The 26,811-nt window shown below is 46.7% G+C and overlaps 1 pseudogene across 1 annotated transcript in view; it reads right to left on the bottom strand.

The window, feature by feature from the left end:
* Positions 1 to 26,811, bottom strand: part of LOC147622724 (signal peptide peptidase-like 2) — a 60,908-nt pseudogene that overhangs the window by 11,224 nt on the left and 22,873 nt on the right. The window contains exons 5-6 of the transcript XR_015269492.1: positions 889 to 1,045; positions 590 to 772 (exon numbers count right to left, since the gene is read on the bottom strand). The product of XR_015269492.1 is annotated as a signal peptide peptidase-like 2 (transcript). The remainder of the gene's footprint in view (positions 1 to 589; positions 773 to 888; positions 1,046 to 26,811) is intronic.

The following is a 26,811-nucleotide window of genomic DNA, read 5'->3' as shown; positions in this document are numbered from 1 at the left end:
CATATAAAGTCATGGAGCAGGGGGAAAGCTGGAGGTCCACATCTGAAAACTGACAGTTGAGGGCTGCCTCCATAGGGGAAGTTGAAGCAGTTGCCAAGGAGCACTCCAAGAGTGGAAGACCAGAAAAAATGCTCGCAGCTACCACTTACGCAGAACCAGGAAGCAGCCAGGACGACAAAGGTGAGCATCTTTAAATAGAGATCACTTGAAGTATCAAGCTTCACAATAGGTGGACATTAAGGGACCAAGAGGCGGAAGAGGAGGTGGTGGAAGAAGAGAAGAGGAAGGAAAGAGAGGAGGAAGGAGGAGGAGAGGGTGGGGGGTGGAGAAGAGGGGTGGGGGGGTTTATTGAGAGGAGAAGCGTGGATTATAGGGCCCTTCTAGTATTATGGTGTGCTTTCAAAAGAGTTAAGGTAGTTTTGAAAAGAACATAAACAACACTGGTTTTTATAAGCCAAAACATGGCAGCGACTAACTTCATTATACTATCGGGTGTATAAAAGACTTGTATTTGTTAAGGAATACAACTGAGAAACAGACCTTTAGCAAGAAGCAAGACAACACTACCAAGAAATGAAAAGGGCCTTACCTCAACACCAGCAATACAAAAGATGACCACCAGTATCCATATTGTAAATTCTGACAGGAAAAAATACAGTAACAACAAGAACGCAGAGGCAAACAGAACAAACAAAGCTGCAGCTCTCATGGTTATGTTCACAGACTCCTCATTCTCCCTGGTCTTCTCAACATCCATATTGAATGGTGACTCCTGATGACACCACACACAATTTTAAAACACAATCCAGGATCTGCAAAAAACCTGTCCTAAATTCCTCTACTCATCAATATGAAATGCTGATTCCACAACAGAGCATCAAATCTAACTTTCTCATCCAGCCCTTTATAACGTTCGTTTGCTTCCACTTTTGCTGTCTCTGCAGACCAGTATGAAGCACACCATATGGTGCTCACTGCCATAATCCAGAGGAATAATTCTGCCAGATCCAAAGAGGTCTACTTGGGGAAAAAAGTGATATTCGCACTGCAAAACATTGAAAAAAACAACATCATATGGCATCACCCTTTGCCATCTTTGCAGCCATTAAGATACTGAGGCCACATGAGAAAAATAAGGACAAAAGCTACCATGAAATGAACGTATAAGTTTATAGCGGTACACCAAATGCCATGCAGTCTAAGTGAGCACCTGTATATCCACTTTGCTAGATTAAGCACACAAGTAAACAGAGGATGAGCTCAAGCTACACTCCTGCCAAGCAGTCTCTCTAAAGTGCAATATGAAAACCATTAGGAAGTCCAGGTTAATCTAAAGTTCATGAGAGTCTACACAAAAAGATCCAAGTTATCCAGTCCGCCATGAGCAGGAAGAGGTTAGGGGCAAACCATTGCCAACAACAGAGTTTATCAGATCACCGTTTAAGGACTCGGAGAATTGCAAGCTTGAGTCTTTTTTGTGTGAATTAAAACCCAAATGTATAATGAAACAGCCATAAATAAATCAAAGGTTTTATACATGTGACTCCCAGCTGAGATAGCTCCTATGCACAAACTAGCAAGAACATACACATACCTGAATTGACCAGTTAATCACCACCCAACCGGTGGTCCTCTCCAGCACTACCCCCTTGCTAGGCACCAAGCGGCATAGCACCTCCCAGGTAAAAACCACATGTCCCAAACCACACAACCCTCACCTTGTCCAAGGTCTCGTTTGTAGCGAAACAAAAGATGTCACTTATAGAGTGCACCACGTGAGAGAAAGAAAGAAAGAAAGAAAGAAAGCTGTATTAACGTCTGCTAGAGGCCGAACTCGACCTATGAGACAAATCAATGTACAACTGTCAATGTCTTCCGGATGTCCAGAAAAAAAAAGGACAAAATGAACATGAAATAAAGTATGAAAGTACTGAGCTAGCGGGGGGGGGGGGGGGGGGGTGTGATGGATGGAGCACTACTGCTAGAGGCTCAGTATGCAACCTATATGCGTAGTGTCACGTGCATCCCGCACTTGGATGCCACGTAGACATATCTGTACAGAAGGTGCAGGACCTGGGATGGTGAACTGGTCCCATGTGAGCCCAGTCCAGGACAAGTCAGCCAGGGGATCCATCTCAGTCATCCGAGGTCAGGTGTGCATTGTCCTGCACAAGAGTCCAAGGTCAAGTGTGTAGTGTCCCTGCACATGAAACAGTGCCAGTCCACGCTGTGAGTCTCCCTCTGGAATGATGTCAGTGATTCTATAAATCTGGTATGGTACCAAATGCCAGATCATTGTGTAGTTAGTTAGGGGTTTCTTTTAGAACAAGGGGCCAGCCCATAGGGCTACCCCAGGTTTGTGTGGGCATGGGGATAGTGTGAAACCCACCCCCATGAGGGCCAGGAAGGCCCTGGCTGAACCCACCAGCCATGGAGGGGCTATAGGACAGCCCTAGGGGCAGGCTAAGGGCAAACATTCAGGAGATGCAGTCTTTGTATGGCTATAGGGCAGGTATGGGGCAGCCCATACAGGCTGCCCAGCCCCCAGACTGTTTGCAAAACAGTGTCCAGCCCATGTAGAAGCATGCGCCTGATGTCCAGCCAGCCAAGAAGAGATGCAAAGACTTTATGGGATTTTTTCCAGCATTTAATGCTGAATTTACAGTCGTGGGACATTTTGTTGCTGGCCGCCTGGATTTATAGCTGGCCGACTGCTGTTTAGAAGTAGTATAAATAGGAGAGCCCACAATCCCATTGTTTCATCTCATTTTTCACCAAGAGCTCAAGCAAACAAGGGCTAGACAAGCCAAGAAGTTGCTAAGCAAAGGGGTGGAGGACTGCAGGTCAAGGGCAGAGTTTTCTCAGCCAAGAAAGGTCAAGATTTCTGTATTTTCTTTTCAGATTCACATCATTCTAATAAAGCAAATACACCATCCGTGGTGGTGGGGGCCCTACAGAGGGTATTTGGGACCCAATACTGTGTCCTCTCTGTCTCTCCCTCTCTCTCTTACATATAGTCCGCAGAGATGAGCAGGCTAGGTACATGTGGGTTAGACTGAGGGCAGAGACGGGCAGATATCTCTACATTGCTATATGCTATTTTGCTCCTAGTACATCAGTGTATGCATCACCTAGCGGGCAGTCTCCCTTTTCTATTTTGGATGATGACATTTGGGAGTTCTCCAAGGATGGTGACATCATTCTCCCGGGAGACTTCAATGCCAAGACCGCCCATAACCAGACAGTATTTTATGATACCTCAGAGGAGATGTTGAGGGAGCTTGATGTTAGAGATATGGGCCTATCTAGACTCTCACAGGATGAGGAACATACTATGTATGGGCGGTATTTGATAGACATGGGGATTGCACATGGATTGGCCATCCTGAATGGCCTACGGAGATTCCCGACAACGGGCGGTTTCACTAGCTTTCCACATCGGCATGGTGCTAGTACAGTGGACTATGTTATGGCTCAGCCCAGTCTCATTCCCTCTTTTCAGGATTTTATGGTAGGCACTAGGCCGGTTGGAGTAGCAGTGGGTCATGCTATCTTGTCCTTCACTCTCACATTTCAGTTCAGCACCGCTCCATTGGGACAGGTCTCCACACACACTCGTTATACCTTTACGAGGGAGACTGACACCGTGTACACGGATGAGATATACAGACACTTATGTGCCAAGGAGCTGGGACGGGCATTAGATGAGCTCACTCAGATATTGATAGAGACGCTTCATGCTGCAGCATCAAAGGCATATCCCCATAGTCAGCCTACACAGAGACGATCCGGGAACATGCCCCAGAAGAGCTGGTATGATGAGGAGTGCAAAGAGATAAGGATCAGCTTACAGAGAGAGGTGCTCATGAGTGTTACCACTCACAGCCAGTCACAGATTACCTTCCGGCACCTAGTGCGACAAAACCTTGGTCGTAGATACCCTCTTCCATAGACTCGCGTACATTCAGCATGTATATACACTTACTAGGCCCCATATTGACACTTGCACCATCCCTGCAGCAGTTACACCAGGCAAGGGAGAGGGAGAGAGAAAGACCGTTGACTAGTGCCGTGAGTACTAGTGGGGAGAAGAGAGAGAGAGAGAGAGATGATAATCAACAAGATAATCAGCACAAGATTAAAGGGATTGAGGAAGTACAACATGTAGTGGAAAGCATAAATTCATTATAGCAGTAGGTCCTTTTTATAGGAGAGACCTCATTACATATTCTAAAGCATCTGCTAGATGTGATGATGCCAACACATATGCTAAATATGATTCCACAGTATGATGCCACCACATATTCCAATATGATGCCACCACATATTTAAAAGGCTGTTCCCACACAAGAGTTATACATACTAGCGGTTGTTCACACACATTGGAACCGCTTTATTTAAGGTCTACATTCAGTGCTAGTTTACTCAACCACCTAGCACTTGTTTATTCCCACATTAATCACTATTATTTAGCATTCCCCCCCATAGTGATAATGTAGCTAGAAAGCCTAGTCATCCTGGAGTAGGTTTACTTTATCTTCTTGATGCTACTTCTTGTCGTCGGAGGTAGAGGAAGTGGAGTTTGCAGAGTCTTCATCAACTTTCAGCTTTGTAAGCCTCTTCCGACACTCTTCGATGTAATGCCCTGGCTTGTGGCAATAGTGACACTTTCCTTTCTTCTTCTTGGTGTCACCCTGTGACGAATCCACTTTGCCTTTGTCCTTGGAGAAGTAGGCTGGGTCTCCTTTGCTTGCATCACCCTTGAATCTGTTCTTCCTTGTCTGCTCCTCTTGGAGAAGTAATCCAACCAACTCGTTGAAGCCTCCTCCTCATAGTGAAACCGGCCTTCAGAAATCTGACAGGTGGTGAAACAAACACTCACACACAAAACACTTCATCACCCATGGGAACCTGGAAAAAGAAAACAAACAGGGGGAGCTAGAGTGCTCCTGCAAATAATACAAGGACATCAATTGACCCCAAAACGCAGTGGCGCCCCTTGCGGTATTTCTTTACTTGATCAAATATGAGTACAAAGTACAACTTGTCGAATCCTCTACCAATAGGATCCCTTATAGCTTTTCACCCAAGACTTCCAAATAAAAACTCTCGTTATCATAGCAAAGCATTCCATAGAGAAGGCACACTTGTACAACACCTCCCTGCTTGAAAAGGTCTTCTCCATCTCAACCATGGATCCCATGAACCCTTTCCCAATCAGCAGTAGGGCTGTACCAAACCATATGTCCTTCCTATAGTCATAGCCTGCATGTAACCTCGAGAAAAGTATAACCTGTTCACATGAATCCAGAGACATGTTCTCCATATGAAACCAAAGACCTGTATCCGATAAACCATAGACCTATATCCATAAACCATAGTCCTGTTTCCTCGAAACCATAGTCCTGGTTCCTCTCGAAAACCAATGTCCTGTTTCCATGACAGATAAACCCACATATGCACCATCCAATCACGGTGCCAAAGACCTAGAGAGAGAAAGATAGAGGACGTGTCAAAGCAATTCCTGAATACACATAGGTCCAAGACGAAGAGCAACACACATCTCTTCCAAGAACATCATCTTGTGCTTCTTAACTTGATCCTCTTCATCCCAATCTCGTAAAATAAAACCTGCTTGCGAAGAGAGAAAGAAAGAAAGGAAAAAAGATTTTATTAACGTCTTCCAAAAGACCAAACTCGGCCTATGAGACAAATCGGTGTACCTGTATGGGGTATCCTCTGTCATCCCAACAAAATGAAAAAGTACTGAACTAAAAAGCTGAATCTGGGTGTGCAATAAGTACAATGAGTGGGGGAGAGAGAGAGAGAGAGAGAGAGAAACCCCTTGGCTGTTAGCCCCTCGGTGTCTCCTTCAGCTCGCCTTATTCCAAGAGAGAGATAGAGTCGTGCTGTCCAACCCAACAATTGCCTTGAGATGTCTCTGCTGACTGCTTCCACACACGCAGCCCGCCTGCATCCACCTGGCTCCCGTTGCTGGTTGCAGCCCACATGCGCAGCCACCTGGTCTTCCACACGTGCAGCCTCCACCTGAAGCCTGCCTGGCTGCCCGACTAGCAAAAGAGAAACTCCTGCCTGACGCCTGCCTGGTTGCCTATTGCTAGTTGCCCGTCTGGTTAATCGCTTGGCTGCCCGATGCTCCCCATTGCTACCTGGCTGTAGTCCATACGCAGCAGCAGTACCCGCCACCTGTAGTCCATGTGCACAGCAGCACTCGTCAGCAGCAGCAGCACCTGCAATAACACCACCGCCTGTAGCCCTTGCGCCTCAGCCTAGTAGCCGCCTGGTCACCTGCCACATATCCCATGCATAGCAGTGCTGACTCCACTCGACGACTACCTCAAAGGGATGCGCCCGCTGCTCCATGCGCCGCAGCATAATGATCCACATGGCGACCTCTCCCCTCAACTCCGCCAACCTTTGCCATATAAAGGGATGATGCGCTTTCTCAAAAAGAAAACGCCAAAAGCAAAGTTTTTAAAAAAAACACATGCTTTTCAAAAATAATGATATTTTGAAGGTTATTAAACCTTATAAATTTTAAAGTCCCTTTTGTCCCCTTTCACACTTGGGCTGGCCACCATTTGAGTTTCCTTTTCATATCCAAACTGATGCGTGTTCACATTGTCCATCACGTGCCCGTGCCCGTGCCCACCTGCTTGTTGTCCAGAGGGAAAAACACAAGGTCGTAACACATAGAGAGATTCAAAGAAGTATGGAAACTCAGATAGGACTCAGGTAAGAAGTTAAGAGTGGTGGTGACCAATTTTCTATTATCAACTACCTCATCTACATTCAGCAACTGTTCTTTTAGGTTTGTTACCTTGGTAAGATGATCTGCGATGGAATCACCTTCGTTCATGGTCAAGTCGTCCAACTCCCGCATCAGGCACATCACTTGTGCTTCATTACGGGACTAGAACATGGTCTCGAGGTCCACCCAAGCAGCCCTTGTAGAGCTGCAGGATCGGATGTGAGGTACAATTGAGCGCTTGACTAAAAGAGCAGTCATGGCCATTGCTTGAGCATCACGGGCATCCCATCGTCATTGATCTTCAATGGGTCCACGAGGCAATACTGTAATGCCTGACACAACTTGTGCCATAGCTTGAGTCGCTCTTGATGGTTGCAAGACAAGGCTCTTGCCCTGTGACAATCTCCCATAGCCCCTTGGCAATTAACAGATTCTTCAGCATGAAACTCCATAATGAGTAGTTGGAACCATCAAGCCGATCTTCAGTTATCATGAAGGCACCAAGCCCGGAAAGTTCAATGGTAACAGCTCTTTGCGACATCCTCACAGTAGTACGAGATTTTCCAAAGCTAGATGAGAGAACTAGGAACAGGAACCCCCCCCCCCCCCCCCCCCCCCCCCAAAACCTTGATGTGAGCTCTTGGGAAAATACAAGAAAAAGAGAGTTACGAGAGTGTACACATGAGGCACATTCAGGTTGGTCGTTCTCTCCTACGCATTCGTGGTTAGCAGCATAGGGAATCTTTTCTGAAGCAGGCTACTAGGTGGGCTTCGAAACCTTTGGAGTTGGTACACACTAACTTGTGTGGACCTATGCAGACCCCATCCTTGGGAGGTTCTTTGTACTTTATGCTACTTGATGATTGTAGCAGATTTACTTGGGTTTATTTCCTTTCCCAAAAGGATCAAGCTTTTGCTCGGTTCAAGGAGTGGCGTATTATGGTGGAGAAGGAGTCTGGATTGCAAGTGGAAACTCTTCAGGCTGACAAAGGAGGAGAATTCTCTTCCAATGCTTTTGTACGGTTTTGTGCGGAACATGGCATCAAGCGGGAGCTGGCCAATGCAGGTTCGCCTTCCAAGAATGGAGTGGTTGAGCGAAAGAGCCAGACTGTGGTGGAGATGGCGAGGACGATGCTGGAGCATCGTGATCTTCCTCATCCACTTTGGGGAGAGACTGTGGCTACGTCTATCCATATCCTCGACCGATCTCTGACGACTTCAGTAATAAAGATGACTCCATTTGAGGCTTATTTTGGCAGGAAACCAGATGTCTCCTATTTCCGTGTGTTTGGGAGTGATGCCTATGTTCACATTCCAAAGAAGCAGAGGGGGAAGCTTGACTCGAAGTCCTAGAAGCTTATATTTGTGGGATATAATTCTCTTTCCAAAGGCTACAGGATACATGACCCGAAGCGGAACGAGGTTGTTGTCAACAGAGATGTTGTCTTTGATGAGCATGTTCCAGCTTCCACTGTTGATGAGCTGCCACTTCTTGGAGACCCAGATGAGCATGAGGATGATGTTAGAAGTCATCTCCTGTCTAGTTTTATACACCAGGGCCTTTGTTGTGGGTGTGCCCGTCCTTATGAGGTGTTTTATCATTTTTCCCCACTCTTCGCATTTTTCCCCTATTTTTCCCATTTTTCTTGTGGCTTGGGAGGCAGCCCTGAGGCGGCTAGAGGACCCAGTAGTAGCTGGCCGACTGCCCAGACATCAGTCGTGGAGTATCTTACTGCTGGCCGACTGGATGTATGCAATCGTGGACCTCTGTTTTGCTGGCCGACTGACAATGCAGTCATGGAGTGCCTTTTTCAGCAGGCCGACTCCTCATATGGGGGCATATAAATAGGCCCCCAACCCCCATACCATTTGTGTATCATACCCGGGATCTTCTTGTGTATATAGAGCAGAGTTACACGCCTGTATCTCTCATCCTCTTGTGCTGTATTTTTCTGCATGCGTTTTTTGCTCTTGTGTTCCCAGATCTGGTCATCATCTCCGCTGCGTATTCTGACATGGTATCAGAGCCTAGGCTCTAGATAGTTCTTGGGATTTGTGTGAGCAAGAGGGCGACTTTTGTGTGGCTGATTGGTGGACTGTTTTGGACTGTTCGGGAAGAGGAGAAGCAAGAGGACGGCGGGCTGATTTGCTGGACAGCCACTTGCAGGTTTTAGTTCTTCTTTGTTCCCACCCACCCACCCTTTTCAGAGTACATCCCCGCAATGGCAGATCTGTTTGAGATGGCCGAGAGGCATGTGAAGATCCCGACACTCCCCACGTTCCCAGTAGACCGTCAGTTGGATGGGAGCAACTACGGCATATGGAAGGTTATGATGGAATCTGTTCTGGAGTCTTACAACCTCGCTGATTTCGTCGTTGTTGGGGTTCCACGGCCGGAAGTACAGGAAGGGGAGTTACCGTCGATCCGAAAGGACCGGGAGGCTCAGACACAGATGTGGGATCGTGTCAACGCCAGGGTCCATTCGTTTATCTTTCTCAACTGCACAACGAAGGTAATCAATCATGTAAAGCATATGACGCTGGGCCAGAGGTATATGGCAGCATTTGGCTTCTCTTTACAACAGGGTATCGCCCATGAAGAGGATTTCCTTGGAAGTACAGATGCGGGTTATGAACCCTGCAAACTCGTCGACGATGCGGGAGCATATTAACAAGCTGCAGGCTCTTCAGCAGGAAGTTCTTCAGGCTGGGAAGGAGATATCGTCAGAGGACATGGCCATCACGTTGCTGTCACATTTGCCCTCTTCGTACTCAGCATTTTACTCGTCTTTGATTACCAGTGGCAGGCTCAGCACCATCACGTGGGAGGAGCTTGTGCCCATGGTCCTGCACCAGGAGGAACAATTCACGAACCCTCCTCAGGATGGAGGTTCGGAGGCCTTAACTGGCCAACGGTCGAAAGGCCGTAACACGGGCAAAGGGAAGGCTTCGTCGGAGAAGTCTTCTGAGAAGAAGTCCGTTACTGACCGCCAGAAACTTAAGGCAGAGAGGACCTGTAATGATTGTGGTGAGAAAGGCCACTATTGGAGGCAGTGTCCCAAGCGGAAGACCGAGAAGGATGAAGATTCCTCAGCAGCAATCATGAAGACTCCGGCTTTTGTGCACCTGGAGGTGATGGACACCGATGTTTCATTTTCTTCAGGCAGGGAGGAGATTGGAGGATTCGCCGCAACGGATACTCGGGAGTGGATTCTCGATAGTGGTGCTTCCAGGCACATGACTCCTTCCCGTTCCGGTTTACAAGATCTCTGCAGGCTTTCAGGTCACATTCTTACTGGGGATACATCCACTATCCCAGTTCACAGTGAGGGCAGGATGGAGATAGTTCCCGATGGCAGAGGGGGGAAGCATTCCTCCCAGGTGTTGTATGTTCCGGCACTTGGTTTTCTTCTGTTGTCAGTGCATCAGGTTTGCAAGACTAGCGTACGGGTGGAGTTTGATGAGCATTTTGTCGCTCTCCGGGACAAAGCAACAGGCCAGGTGGTTTGGGAAGGCGGAGTGAAGGATGGAGTTTACAAGTTTTCAGCACTCTCTCCCCCAGGTCCTCAGGTTTGTGATGAGTGGCAGTCTGGTAATGGCCACTTAAGTGTGGATACGCTGCAGGTGCAGGCTTTCCGGGACCAGATGGTGGATAGCTTGCCAGTAGATGGCAGCAGTTGGCAAGAACTCTCCAGTACTGATATTGGTGGTTTTTGTGTTCGTCAGTCAGAGGAAACTCAACAGGTAACTTATGCTCTGATGTCTCGTCGTATTCGGGACAAGGGACCTCCTGTAGATGAGGATGTTCTTTCCATGGGGACCTTTCGGAAAGCCAGGCAGGTGGCAGGTGATTACTTGCAGAAGGAGGTGCTTTCTCCAGGCTTTGTGGTTCCGGATTCAGAGGGGGTGGTTGACACGTTTCAGAAGGCCTTGCGTGGTCTTCAGCAGGTTTCCAGGACTTGTTTGTGCACCGTAACAGGTGTTGATCGTTGTGGGCTGTGTGATGCCTCTTTGACTCAGAAGCAGAATGGTTCATTGATCTGGTTGATGGACACCAGATTGGACGGGAGCTTCCTGATGAGGCAGTTGAGCTCATGGTTGCAGATGTCTCTTTGGGAGGCAGGATTGCGTTTCCTGTGGTTTCTGCGGCATGCGAAGGATCATGGACTCTTGTACACAAGAGGGGGATTGTTGGATGGAGTCCGACTCCACGGTTGGAGTGACTCAGTTTGGGGAGGAGATCCGGACACGAGGAGATCTACTTCAGGCCCAGGAGCAGTTTTACGGAGCAGTAAGAGGCAGTCATCTTTTGCCCTGTCGCGGACAGAGGCAAAGTACCGGGCTGCTTGTGATGCTGCTTGTGAGGTGGTGAGGATGCAGAGGTTGCACTGCAGGTTTGGGCTTCCACTGGAGGAACCCATGGTCATCCAGAGGCACTTTGTTCGTGAACAGATGGTTGCTGATGACATCTTGCTAGAGTTCTGTTCGACGGAGGACAGTACAGTGGACCTCTTCACGAAGTCGCTCTCTCAGGATTTGCTCAGGCGGCACCCCAGCTCCCTGTGGTTGGTTTCACAGCCAGGAGCTGAGAGGGGGTGTTAGAAGTCATCTCCTGTCTAGTTTTATACACCAGGGTCTTTGTTGTGGGTGTGCCCACCCTTATGAGGTGTTTTATCATTTTTCCCCACTCTCTGCATTTTTCCCCTATTTTTCTCATTTTTTCTGTGGCTTGGGAGGCAGCCCTTGTTGGGGTAAAGGCATTATGCCCACCCTTATAGTGTGTACTAGCCCATAAGTTTTATAGTACATAGTACACTTAGTACTTTTAATGTACTAAGTGCACTATGTGTACTAGTGCAAATATACATGTGTGATAGGGGAGTCACACACTCATACTGTGAGTTGACTTATCCCCACATGTCTCTCTCTCTCTCTCTCCCTTCTTCTCTGTGTATGTCTCCCACATGAAACCCTATCAAAAAATTGGGGCACGTTTACGTGTCCCCATGGAGGTCCCGTCGCCCACTACCTTGCCTGCACCTGTGGCCACTGTGCCCACCATCGCCAGCTGTGACTGTTGCTGCCTCCTGTGGCTCTTGCAGCAACCCACCTGTGCCCTGTTGCACTATCTGTAGAAGCCTGACCAGCAAGCAGCACGAATACAGCATCAGCACGAGTCAGCACAGCAGCAGCAGCATCAGCACGAGTCAGCACAACAGCAGCAGCATACCTGCACAGTCAGCAAATACGAAGCCCTCCCTCTTTTCTGCAACAGAAATCAGAAATTGTACGAGATATTTGCTTCAATTTTGGAATTTGCATGTCCATTATCATCAATTGAGCAGGTACAGGTCCAAATGGCTCAGATTTTGAGCAAAATTGGCAACATTGGGTGACATTGGTCACATTCCGGGTCAATTTGCAGGAAATTGAATGTCAACATTTGGGGCTTTTGATGTAATTGTGCCATTGGGCATTCATACATGCTGTATGATGTGAGCAATCTCACATTTGGGGCAAAATTGCAAGAAATTGGAGTGCAAATCAAAGGGCTTTCGTGCCAATTGGGTTGATTTGCATGCAGGCACTGGCATTTGATGCTTTGGGCAATGTGTTGATGCCTGTCAAGCACTCAATGTGCCAGTAAATCAAGGGGCTTTTATGTATTGGATGTATATGTGGCCAGGGGGAAGCATTGTGAAGACTCTGGATGCCTTCATGTGCATTAATGTACCATTCATAATCAGAAATTGATCTTGAATCAAGGGGCTTTTCAAGATTTTGTGCTTGTTGAACTTGGCAAAGCAGCAGGGAAGACTTTTATGCCTTGAACCCTCAGAAATCCACTTGCAGTCAAGAGGCTTTTGCTCAATTTCTGTCCGGGACTGTTGTATGCAGTGGTAGGGACTGTCAAGGTCTGATTTTCACTCATTTGGACAGCCACGAGAGCATTTATTGCTACTGTACTTGCTGGTACAGATTTGGTACAACTTTGTACAAGTTTTGGCATGGCTGTACATTGATTTGAGTGAGGAAAAGGTTCATTTTCAGCTGCTGTACTTGCCGGTACAGATTTGGTACATCATTGGTGAGCACTTAGTACTGTTGTACAGTGTTTTGGAAGGGGAACAGAGCACATCTAAGGTGCTGTCATAAATCTGCAGCAACCAGATTTTGGTGATTTTATCATATTCAGTGGGAGTAGAGTTGCATTCGTGCTTCCACCAGTGGGAGATAAACTTTGGGAGAACAACTGTGAGCACTTTGTGTGTTTTGGTGCAGTGTTTGCACATCTTGTAGGGAGTCAGGCATTGACAGGTTGCATATTGCTATGGCAACCACAGGTGAGAGCTCTTCATTGCCTCACATCAAGAAAAGCTTGAAGGCTCACATAATTATGACATTTGGCAAACCCAGTGCTATAATGTGTTGCTCCAAAAAAAGCAGCACAAGCCCATCAAAGAAAGGGGTGTAATGCCCGCTTCTCTTACTGCTGAAGAATGGGAAGATATGGATGAGCTAGCAAGATCCACCATCATGTTGTCTGTGTCAGACACTTTACTTTTCAGCATACGTGAAGAGAAGACAGCTTGGGGAATGTGGCAAAGATTGCAGGACTTGTATGCCCAGCAAAGTGCCTCAAGCAAAGTGTATTGGTTGAAGAAACTCATAGGTCTTCAAATGAAGGAAGGGGCGTCTATGACAGCCCATCTAAATGAGTTTAATGGTGTTGTTAGCCAGGTCATCAATCAAAAGTTGGCAATGGACGATGAGTTCAATCAAAGCCACCTTTCTCTTATGCACTTTGCCAGAGAGTTGGGACACATTCAGGACAGCCACTAGCAATTCAAATGCTATGCTGTCATATGCAGATGTGGAGGGTGCTCTTCTTCAAGAGGAGATGAACAGGAAGAACAACTCTGTTGGAAAGTCCAATGCAATGAATGCACGTGGGAGATCCCAGCAAAGGGGTAAAAGCCAAGAACGGGGAAGAAGCAAGTCCCGCTCCAAAAAGGACTTGGAATGCCATTATTGTGGCAATAAGGGACATATCAAAAAGCAATGCTACAAATGGAAGAATGATCAAAAGGAAAAGGGCAAAGGAAAAGACAAAGACAAAGATGAAGCCAAAGATGCAAAGCCAAAGAGCAAAAGTGGAGTCAAGATTGAAGAAGTCAATGTGTCACATGCAGGTGACAATGAGGATGAAGTCCTATTCACGTCTTCACTTGATGCCCATTGTCATGGCCCTGTGAAAATGGAACAGTACAAGTGTGGGCATGGTGGTTGCAGAGTCAGAATATTTTATGATTCACATGGGGGGGTGCCCGGACAGAGTTTAAGATGTATGGACATCCCTAGGTGTGAAGGGGGGAACTAGAAACATTAAACTTTAATGTTTATTAAAGTTTGCCCCTAGGCCTTAGTGGCCCTAGGAACTTATTAAAGTTTGGGGCCCTAGGGATTATTTTGGGGAGGAGCCACTTTTGGAGTAAGTGTATCTCTCTCTCCTCTCTCTCTCTCTAGCTTTTGGAAAAGAGGGAATCGTGGAGTCCTTCAAGCGCATGTACACAAGCGTGGAAGAGTGGAAGAGCAAGTCGACTGCAGATCTTGGAGGGCTGTTGCTGTTTTTCTGAGTGTAAATCAGCCGTACAGCACTGTACGGCCAGATCTGTGCAAGTACAATCTCTTTCTCTCTCTCTGGTACAAGCTGTGGGTCTTCTTCACTGCTGGACTGGCTGCGCACAGGACCAGTACAGGCTGTGCAGACAAGTTTCAGCAAGTGCAGTACTGTACGGCTGCCGTATAGTGTACGGACAGCCAGGTACAGCAAGTACAGTTGCTGCAGGTGGTGCAGACAGGTGCTGGACAAGCCTGGTTACTCTGATTCAGGTTGGTACAGGAGTGGACAGCAGGCTGTTTGTGCAAGTACAACTCTTGGCACGTATCCCGAGGTGGTACAGACGGGTACAGTGCTGATTTTCAGATCTGTATTTTCAAGGACAGCATAAGAGTGAACATCAGGAGGAGGATACAGGCAAGTACAAGCACATGTGTGAAGCAGGGTTGTGAATACAAGTGCCTGCAAGTACAGATTGGTGCTGTTACTTCCTCCAGTGCTGTTTCACGAGCTGAACTTGGTAAGCCTTGTTTCTGTTCATCTATCTCTCTTTCTACTGCTTGATGTCTGTTGCAGATATGAGTTATCTGGCCCCTTGTGAGAGGAGGGGTATGGCAGATTGACAAGGGTTGAGACAGAGTTTGGACAGCACATGTATGTTTGAGCTGAGATGATGTATCATGCACTTGAGTTATGCCAGATGTATGCCCATGGCTGGCCTGCTTAGTGATCTTGGCTGATCAGAGGGAGGCACAGTGTGTTATTGTGGAACACAGATCTGTGTGCATAGATCCTCTGTGCTGAGAAGGATTTGTGGGCCGTCAAATTGGATATACAGGTGTAAACTCTTGGCTGATCTTTGTGTTGTACTCAGCCATTCATTTTATTATAATTGAATAAAGAAATACCGCAAGGGGCGCCAAGCTTTGGGGCCAACAGGTGTCGCTGTGTTTTCAGATTTGGGCACTCTAGCTCCAATCTCTTTTGTTTTATCATCTAGACTACAAGTGGACGAGTGATTGCTAATCTACCACACTCTGGTTTTCTATCAGAGGCCGGTTTCAAGGTTCCATTGCCGGGACCAATCATCAACTTTCTGAAGGGGGTGAGCTCGTGGTTGCTTTGAAGAAAGCCATCGCTGAAAATTCAGCAATCATGTCTGATACAGAGGAAGAGTACTTCTATCATGAAGAAGAAGAGCAAGAGACTTCTCCTGAAAGAGATGTATCTGAGGATATTTTTGCAGGAGAACAGGATGCAGATGTTGAGCCTTATGAGGATGTAACACAGCCAGAAGATGTGCATGGTAAAGAGGATGATGATGCTCGGTTCAAAGATCGCTTGGCTAGTGTTATGGATACTTTTATGCAGCTCACACAGAGCGAGAGATTTGCTGAATTTTTGAGATCTCACACAGAGCCCCCAAAAAAAGAAGAAGAAGGTTCGTTCGAAGAATCTTCCACAGGGTCATAGTGGTGCCATCCCACAGGAACCATCTTTTGGCCAGTTTTCGAATATGCAGCATGCTTATGGAGCAAACTCTCAGAGTTCCTTCTATGGACACCCACCTATTCCTCAGCAGAATATGCATCCAGGTTATTTTGGTGGTGGCTCGGTGTTCCAATCCATGACTGGGGGTTATCCTCAGGGAGGCATGGGTATGTATGGGCCTTTTGGAGCCAATTTTCAGCCTGGCATGCAAGGGAATATGTATGGTGGTATGCAGTCCGGTATGACTGGAAATATGTTTGCAGGCATGCAACCTGGGATGCAAGGCAATATGTTTGGTGGCATGCAGCCAGGTATGCATAATGGAATGTTTGGAAACATGGCTGGAATGTATGGTATGCCTGGTGTGGGAATGGGAAATGTTGACCCAATGATGGGTATGAATGTTGGGGGCAGCAATCTTGCGAAACCACTTCCATATGACAATCTAACGCCTATGGGAAAGGCGAAGGATTACAAGGAAGGGGGAGCTGCAGTGAAGTTTGACACTTTCAGTGGGGCCAAGGATAAATTGAAGGCACTTACCTTTTTACAGCAGTTTGATGCTGCTTTTTCTGGTGGGAATTACACAGAGTCCTCTAAGGTGAGGAAAGCTGCCACTTTTCTCAAGGGCAATGCTTTGCACTGGTGGTCTACTCTTCTTTTGCAGGGCATAGCACCCACCACATGGGTCCAATTCAAACAGGTTTTCTCTTCCGTATGGCTCACATCTACATTTGAGGTGGATGTTATGATCGCATGGCACAAGTTGGATGCTTCAAAGTGTGATAGTTTGGAGGATTATAACAAGAAGTTTTGGGAAGCTTTACTCCTAGTGACTTCTTATCGTGCCGTGCCATTATCTGAGCAGGTAGAGAAGTATTGTTGTGGGCTGCCCAAGGAGGTGCGAGATTATTGTATAAAGACAAGAGTAACGAACATGTCACAGATGATTGAAAATGCTATGACAGCTAATGCGTTACTCACAGGTGGTTCATCTGGGTTTAAAGGCAGTAAGAAATTGAGCAAGAAAGCTGAAAAATTTGGGCATGCTTCTCGTGATACTAAAGGGTCTTCAGAGACAAAGTATAAGAAGTTGCCAATGCCCAAGAGGACTTCTGAGGAAAGACAGGCTTTGAGAGATGCTCAAAAGTATTTTTACTGTACTGAAGAGGGGTATATGTCATTCAATTGTCCCAAAAGAACGTCCAAAAAGGACCCTGACAATAAAGGAGAGCCCAAGCCAAAGAAACCAAAGCCTTCTGCAGGCTTAGTTCCTTATCTTGTGGGGGAGCAGCTAGGTGGTGAAGCTACAGAGTTGTGCAGGGCATGGGGCAAAGTGAGAGATCAGAATGCTTTGATCTTCTTTGACACAGGTGCTAGAGCCAACTTCATTTCACCAGATTTGGCTGGCCGATTGGGGATTCGCGCAGAGGAGATGGGGCCGTTACATGAGGCTAATATGGCTTGTCCAGGGTATGCAGAACCCGTTACTCCTATCATTGGGAAGCTTCGGCTTCATTTGCAGGGTTATGTGGACAACGAAGAGTTCTTCATCATGCCTTTGGATGGCTGTGATGTTTTGTTGGGGATGCCATGGTGCCACAGGGTACATGCGGTGGTGGATACTTACAATAGGAAAATTACTCTGACTCATAGAGGGAAAAAGCATGTATTGGATGTAAAACTCAAAGGGGAATCTGTTCCTATTGTATCCGCTTCGGCGATTTCATCAGTAATGAAAAAGCATCTTTCCGCGTACTTGATTTATGTAAAGGATGCACAGGATGATGAGTCTAAGTCTAATTTGTCAATGTTAGATAAGGACAGGACTGATTTCTTATGTGGGTTTCAAGACTGTTTTTCCGAGTCATTGCCAGGAGAATTACCTCCTGAGAGGCCAGAAGATCATGCCATAGATCTGATTCCTGGTAGTACTCCACCGAATAGACCGCCGTACCGTGTTAGTGCAGCCCAACAGGAAGATATTATGAGTCAGGTGCAGGAGCTATTGAATAAAGGGTTGATTCAGTCTAGCTCATCACCCTTTTGTTCACCTGTGCTCTTAGTGCAGAAGAAGGATGGTTCTTGGCGCATGTGTATTGATTACAGGGCGCTGAACAAGAATACCATCAAGAATCGATTCCCCATACCGAGGATCGATGACATCTTGGACCGCTTACAGGGCTCCACAGTTTTTAGTCGTATTGACTTGAAAAGCGGGTATCATCAGATACGCATTAGACCCGAGGATGTGCATAAGACAGCATTCCGAACCACATTTGGGTTGTATGAGTTCTTGGTTATGCCCTTTGGTTTAACGAATGCGCCTGCCACATTTAACAGAATGATGGACAGGATTTTCAAACCTCATAGAGAGTTTGTGGGCACATTCTTTGATGATATGATTGTGCATTCACGAACTGAGGAAGAGCATAGAAGGCATTTGGCCATTGTGTTTGCAGAACTCAGAAACCATAGATTGGTGGTTAATGGCAAGAAGAGTGAGTTTTTCTTGCAGGAGATACATTTCTTGGGGCATATTGTGTCTGGTCATGGAGTCCGTATGGATCCAGTAAAGGTGGAAGCAATACTTAATTGGCCAGCTTTGAGGACCGTGCATGATGTACGCAGCTTTCTAGGATTGTGTTCCTATTACAGGCGTTACATACGGCACTTTGCTGAAATTGCTTCGCCTCTTCATGCTTTGACGAAGAAAGCAACTCCGTTTAGATGGGCTGATCGGGAAATTTCAGCATTCAAAAAGCTCAAAGAAAAGCTTACTTCGGATCCAGTATTGGTGTTACCGGACCTCCGAAAGGCTTTTGTCGTCCAGTGTGATGCATGTGGAAGTAGCATTGGTGCAGTTCTCATGCAAGAGGGACATGTTATAGCCTATGAGAGTAGAGTTTTGCAAGATGCTGAGAAGCATTTGCAGGTGTATGAGAAAGAGATGTTGGCTGTAATTCACGCTCTTTCTACTTGGAAACACTACTTGCTTGGGGCTGATTTCACTCTACAGACAGATCATCAGACCTTGCGTTATTTCCTCACGCAGACTAAGCTTTCAGAGAAGCATATGCGTTGGGCAAACTTTTTGTCAATGTTTCACTTTCAGATTGTGCATGTGGAAGGCAAAAAGAATGTAGTGGCAGATGCTTTGTCACGCAAGCCACAGGTCTCTGCAGTTTCACTTGCTTATCATCATGAGCTTGATGAAATGAAAGAGCAGTATGCCCATGATGAGGATTTTGAAAGGTTGTATGATCAGATGTCTGAGGGTCAGCGGCATGAGCACTACACTCTCAGAGATGGGTTTTTATTGATGCATGGCAGACTGTGTGTTACCAGGCCATTGCGACTCAAGGTTATGATTGAAAGTCATGCTCCACCGTATGCAGGTCATAGAGGTATTGACGCTACGGTCAAAGCAGTGGAGACTTTCTTTTATTGGCAACACTACTTGCTTGGGGCTAATTTCACTGTACAGACAGATCATCAGACCTTGCGTTATTTCCTCACGCAGACTAAGCTTTCAGAGAAGCATATGCGTTGGGCAAACTTTTTGTCAATGTTTCACTTTCAGATTGTGCATGTGGAAGGCAAAAAGAATGTAGTGGCAGATGCTTTGTCACGCAAGCCACAGGTCTCTGCAGTTTCACTTGCTTATCATCATGAGCTTGATGAAATGAAAGAGAAGTATGCCCATGATGAGGATTTTGAAAGGTTGTATGATCAGATGTCTGAGGGTCAGCGGCATGAGCACTACACTCTCAGAGATGGGTTTTTATTGATGCATGGCAGACTTTGTGTTACCAGGCCATTGCGACTCAAGGTTATGATTGAAAGTCATGCTCCACCGTATGCAGGTCATAGAGGTATTGACGCTACGGTCAAAGCAGTGGAGACTTTCTTTTATTGGCCAACCTTGAGAAGAGATGTTGATGCCTTTGTGAGGCAATGCATCGTATGTCAGAAGGTAAAGTTTGACCGTCAGAAGACACCAGGGTTATTACAGCCTTTACCTATTCCGGATAGACCTTGGGAGAGCAGTGCCATGGATTTTGTATTTGATCTTCCACGGACACAAACGGGAAATGATGGCATCTGGACTATCATATGCAGGTTCAGTAAGCAGGCTCATTTCATTCCCGTGCGGAAGACAATTAAAGTGGATCATATGGTGAAGTTGTTCATGGCGAACATCTTCAAGTATCATGGCTTGCCTACGTCTATCATTAGTGACCGTGATCCACGGATGACGAGTTTGTTTTGGAGAGGGTTGTTTGACAACATGGGTACAACTCTCAAGTTTTCATCGTCATTTCATCCACAGACAGATGGTCAGTCAGAAGAGGCTAACTCTACAGTGTTGGATCTTCTCAAGTGTTATGTATCAGAGCACAAGCAACAATGGGAAAAGTATCTTCCTTTGGTGGAGTTTGCATATAACAACACTGTACATAGCTCGACAGGCAAGGCGCCTTTTGAGATTGTAGAAGGAGGGAAGCAGGTATCACCCATTTTGCATACAAAGGATAAGATCTTTGAGGCTGATCAGTATGTGGAGAGCTTGGATGAAGCTTATCGGAGAGTTAAGTTGGCCCTCCAGAAAACTCAGCAGAAGCAAAAGAAAGCCGCAGACCGTCACAGACGTGATTTACAGTTTGCATTGGGTGATTGGGTTCTTTTGCGTTTTGAAAAGGCTAGACTCAAGAAGATGAAGGGTAAAGAGCGCTTATTCCCTAAGTTGAGCATGCGATATTATGGGCCTTTTAGGTTGCTTGGTGCAGTTTTTATCTCACCCGAAGGTACTGAGGCTGACAGTACATCTGTTTATGGGACTTCTATGATATATGTGTACTAGTCACATGGAGATTTTTGTGGATATGTATGGTTCACAGTGGTATACAACTTGGACTATTACTATGCCATTGGTTTGCAGTGAATGTTGATACATGTGTATGGCTCAGAGAGATTGGGACGCTGATCTTGCCATATTGTATATTTCACTTTGGATATTTTGATGCATCACCAGAATGCAATCGAGGACGCTTGCCATTTTTCAAGAGGGGGGTATGTCATGGCCCTGTGAAAATGGAACAGTACAAGTGTGGGCATGGTGGTTGCAGAGTCAGAATATTTTATGATTCACATGGGGGGGTGCCCGGACAGAGTTTAAGATGTGTGGACATCCCTAGGTGTGAAGGGGGGAACTAGAAACATTAAACTTTAATGTTTATTAAAGTTTGCCCCTAGGCCTTAGTGGCCCTAGGAACTTATTAAAGTTTGGGGCCCTAGGGATTATTTTGGGGAGGAGCCACTTTTGGAGTAAGTGTATCTCTCTCTCCTCTCTCTCTCTCTCTAGCTTTTGGAAAAGAGGGAATCGTGGAGTCCTTCAAGCGCATGTACACAAGCGTGGAAGAGTGGAAGAGCAAGTCGACTGCAGATCTTGGAGGGCTGTTGCTGTTTTTCTGAGTGTAAATCAGCCGTACAGCACTGTACGGCCAGATCTGTGCAAGTACACTCTCTTTCTCTCTCTCTGGTACAAGCTGTGGGTCTTCTTCACTGCTGGACTGGCTGCGCACAGGACCAGTACAGGCTGTGCAGACAAGTTTCAGCAAGTGCAGTACTGTACGGCTGCCGTACAGTGTACGGACAGCCAGGTACAGCAAGTACAGTTGCTGCAGGTGGTGCAGACAGGTGCTGGACAGGCCTGGTTACTCTGATTCAGGTTGGTACAGGAGTGGACAGCAGGCTGTTTGTGCAAGTACAACTCTTGGCACGTATCCCGAGGTGGTACAGACAGGTACAGTGCTGATTTTCAGATCTGTATTTTCAAGGACAGCATAAGAGTGAACATCAGGAGGAGGATACAGGCAAGTACAAGCACATGTGTGAAGCAGGGTTGTGAATACAAGTGCTTGCAAGTACAGATTGGTGCTGTTACTTCCTCCAGTGCTGTTTCACGAGCTGAACTTGGTAAGCCTTGTTTCTGTTCATCTATCTCTCTTTCTACTGCTTGATGTCTGTTGCAGATATGAGTTATCTGGCCCCTTGTGAGAGGAGGGGTATGGCAGATTGACAAGGGTTGAGACAGAGTTTGGACAGCACATGTATGTTTGAGCTGAGATGATGTATCATGCACTTGAGTTATGCCAGATGTATGCCCATGGCTGGCCCGCTTAGTGATCTTGGCTGATCAGAGGGAGGCACAGTGTGTTATTGTGGAACACAGATCTGTGCGCATAGATCCTCTGTGCTGAGAAGGATTTGTGGGCCGTCAGATTGGATATACAGGTGTAAACTCTTGGCTGATCTTTGTGTTGTACTCAGCCATTCATTTTATTATAATTGAATAAAGAAATACCGCAAGGGGCGCCAAGCTTTGGGGCCAACAGGTGTCGCTGTGTTTTCAGATTTGGGCACTCTAGCTCCAATCTGTTTTGTTTTATCATCTAGACTACAAGTGGACGGGTGATTGCTAATCTACCGCACTCTGGTTTTCTATCAGAGGCCAGTTTCACCCATTCACTCCTTGCAGGAGATGGTCATGGTATGCACTCATGGATCATTGATTTAGGTGCCTCCTTTCATGTCACAGGTTGCAGAGACTTGTTTGTCAGGTATACTGCTGGCAATGAAGGAGTAGTTTATTTGGGTGACAACCATGCATGCCAGATTCTCGGCAGAGGTGATGTGAGGCTTGTGTTTTCAGATGGCTCACAGCTTATGCTCCATGATGTCAGGCATGTGCCTGAGATCAAGAAGAACCTGCTTTCTACTGGACAGCTTGATGATGCTGGTTATGTTACCACATTTGGTCGTGGAAAGTGGAAGATTAGTAAGGGCTCACTGGTTGTTGCCAGAGGCTCTAAGGTGGACACTCTTTACTTCATGCATGCTAATGTTTGTCACCATGCTAATGTAAATGCAACCGAGCTGCCGGAAATCTCTATGTTGCATAGCCGGTTGGGACACATGAGTGTCAAAGGAATGGAGCAACTGTCTCGTTTTGGTTACTTGCCTTCTCTAAAGTTCTCAAGTTTTCAGTTTTGTGAGCATTGTATGTATGGCAGGCAACTCCAGTGCCCCCACAAGAAAGCTCTTGGACAGAAAGATGCTCAGTTAGAGCTTGTGCATACAGATGTATGTGAGATGCCTCAGCTTTCTTTGGGAGGGGCAAAATATTTTGTGTCTTTTATTGATGATGCCACACGCAAGGTGTGGGTTTAACCTCTTCGTTTGAAGAGTGATACATTCTCAGTGTTTGAGAAGTTTGTTGCTCATGTTGAGAATCAAACTGGCAAAACACTAAAGGCTTTGCGTTCCGACAATGGTGGAGAGTATATGTCCAAACAGTTTCAGGACTTTTGTGATGCTAAAGGCATCAAGAGGGAGCTCTCTACTCCTTGATCCTCCACAAAACGGGACAGCAGAGAGGATGAACAGGACCATTCAGGAGAAGGTCCGTTCTATGTTGTCACATGCTGCATTACCTCATGGTTTTTGGGCTGAAGCTGTTATGACAGCCGTTCATCTTATAAACAAGTCACCTAACACAAGGCTTGGTGGGAAAGTGCCAGAGGAAGTATGGACAGGGAAGCCTCCGTCCTACAAGCACTTGAGAGTGTTTGGTTGCGTTGCGTACCTGCACATACGCAGGGAAATACGCACCAAACTTGATCCTAAGTCTCACAAATGCATATTCCTAGGATATGGTGACAGAGGTGAAATGGGGTATAGACTTTGGGATCCAGTGAATAGAAATATTATACGCAGCAATGATGTCATTTTTTATGAAACATGCATGTATAAGGAGCCTGCAAGGCAACAGGAGCCTGGTAGAGTCATCTTTGATGATGATGGACATCATGGACAACAACCAAGGGCTGTAAATCAGCCATTACAGCAACAAAACCAGCCCTTAAATGGTGCTGAAAATGGTCCAAATGGACAGCCAGAGATGGCAGAAGATATCCCTATGGATATCCCACAGTTAGAGGAGATACCGGGCATAATCTTTCAACCTTATGGCATGGAACAGGAGCCACCAATAGGTGATATGCAGGCTGGACAGCAACCTGCAAATGATGGTCATTGGGTACGGAGGTCCACAAGACCCTCCAGACCCCCTGACAGGTTTGTTCCAGGGGTTGACTACTTGATGCTCACTGACTGTGGGGAGCCCTCTTGTTATAAGGAGGCTTTACAAAGGGCAGACAAGGCTCTTTGGGAGCGTGCTATGAAGTCAGAGATGGATTCTCTACACCAAAATGGAACATGGAAGTTGGTGCATTTGCCTACAGGCAAGAAGGTTTTGCCATGCAAGTGGGTTTACAGGCTCAAAGTTGCACCTGATGCAAAGCCAAGATACAAAGCCAGGTTGGTGGCTAAGGGCTTCAAGCAGGAATATGGTGTGGACTTTGATGAGATCTTCTCTCCAGTGGTCAAAATGACCACACTTAGAGCTGTATTAGCTTTGGTTGCTCATGATGATCTGGATTTGATTCAGATGGATGCGAAGACTGCTTTTCTTCACGGTGATCTCCATGAGGAGATATACATGCAACAGCCAGAGGGTTATGCAGTGAATGGAAAGGAGAAGCTTGTATGCAAGCTGAAAAAGAGTCTTTATGGGCTCAAACAGGCACCAAGGGAATGGTATCATAAATTTGATACATTCATGAAATCCCAGGATTTCAGGAGGAGTGACATAGATCACTGCTTATACACCAAGAAAGCTTTGGATGGCAGTCTATTGATCCTCATCTTGTATGTTGATGATATGTTGATTGCCGGGAAATCTCGTAAAGAGACCAAAGTGGTTTACTCATTGCAGACACTTGATGGGCATTGGATGAGGCCAGTTTCAGCCTTGATATGGCCTTGTATATTATCATGTACATGCTGATTTTTTATTTTCCTTCATTTAAGGGCACTTTGCCTTTAAGTGGGAGGTTGTTGGGGTAAAGGCATTATGCCCACCCTTATAGTGTGTACTAGCCCATAAGTTTTATAGTACATAGTACACTTAGTACTTTTAATGTACTAAGTGCACTATGTGTACTAGTGCAAATATACGCGTGATAGGGGAGTCGCACACTCATACTGTGAGTTGACTTATCCCCACATGTCTCTCTCTCTCTCTCTCTTCTTCTCTGTGTATGTCTCCCACATGAAACCCTAATTCTCTCCCTTCAGCCCTGAGGTGGCTGGAGGACCCAGTAGCTGGCCGACTGCCCAGACATCAGTCGTGGAGTATCTTACTGCTGGCCGACTGGATGTATGCAGTCGTGGACCTCTGTTTTGCTGGCCGACCGATGCTGCAGTCGTGGAGTGCCTTTTTCAGCAGGCCGACTGCTCATATGGGGGCATATAAATAGGCCCCCAGCCCCCATACCATTTGTGTATCATACCCGGGATCTTCTTGTGTATATAGAGCAGAGTTACATGCCTCTATCTCTCATCCTCTTGTGCTGTATTTTTCTGCATGCGTTTTTTGCTCTTGTGTTCCCAGATCTGGTCATCATCTCCGCTGCGTATTCTGACATGGTATCAGAGCCTAGGCTCTAGATAGTTCTTGGGATTTGTGTGAGCAAGAGGGCGACTTTTGTGTGGCTGATTGGTGGACTGTTTTGGACTGTTCGGGAAGAGGAGAAGCAAGAGGACGGCGGGCTGATTTGCTGGACAGCCACTTGCAGGTTTTAGTTCTTCTTTGTTCCCACCCACCCAACCTTTTCAGAGTACATCCCCGCAATGGCAGATCTGTTTGAGATGGCCGAGAGGCATGTGAAGATCCCGGCACTCCCCACGTTCCCGGTAGACCGTCAGTTGGACGGGAGCAACTAAGGCATATGGAAGGTTATGATGGAATCTGTTCTGGAGTCTTACGACCTCGCTGATTTTGTCGTTGTTGGGGTTCCATGGCCGGAAGTAGAGGAAGGGGAGTTACCGTCGATCCGAAAGGACCGGGAGGCTCAGACACAAATGTGGGATCGTGTCAACGCCAGGGTCCGTTCGTTTATCTTTCTCAACTGCACACCGCAGGTAATCAATCATGTAAAGCATATGACGCTGGCCAGAGGTATATGGCAGCATTTGGCTTCTCTTTACAACAGGGTATTGCCCATGAAGAGGATTTCCTTGGAAGTAGAGATGCGGATTATGAACCCTGCAAACTCGTCGACGCTGCGGGAGCATATTAACAAGCTGCAGGCTCTTCAGCAGGACGTTCTTCAGGCTGGGAAGGAGATATCGTCAGAGGACATGGCCATCACGTTGCTGTCACATTTGCCCTCTTCGTACTCAGCATTTTACTCGTCTTTGATTACCAGTGGCAGGCTCAGCACCATCACATGGGAGGAGCTTGTGCCCATGGTCCTGCACCAAGAGGAACGATTCATGAACCCTCCTCAGGGTGGAGGTTCGGAGGCCTTAACTCGCCAACGGTCGAAAGGCCGTAACACGGGCAAAGGGAAGGCTTCGTCGCTGGAGAAGTCTTCTGAGAAGAAGTCCGTTACTGACCACGAGAAACTAAAGGCAGAGAGGACCTGTAATGATTGTGGTGAGAAAGGCCACCATTGGAGGCAATGTCCCAAGCGGAAGACTGAGAAGGATGAAGATTCCTCAGCAGCAATCATGAAGACTCCGGCTTTTGTGCACCTGGAGGTGATGGACACCGACGTTTCATTTTCTTCAGGCAGGGAGGAGATTGGAGGATTCGCCGCAACGGATACTCGGGAGTGGATTCTCGATAGTGGTGCTTCCAGGCACATGACTCCTTCCCGTTCCGGTTTACAAGATCTCTGCAGGCTTTCTGGTCACATTCTTACTGGGGATACATCCACTATCCCAGTTCACAGTGAGGGCAGGATGGAGATAGTTCCCGATGGCAGAGGGGGGAAGCATTCCTCCCAGGTGTTGTATG

Source organism: Cibotium barometz, chromosome 28, assembly GCF_041138505.1.
Source record: "Cibotium barometz isolate CiBa-2024 chromosome 28, ASM4113850v1, whole genome shotgun sequence".
NCBI lineage: Eukaryota > Viridiplantae > Streptophyta > Polypodiopsida > Cyatheales > Cibotiaceae > Cibotium > Cibotium barometz.
This window is presented reverse-complemented; position numbering and strand designations above follow the sequence as displayed.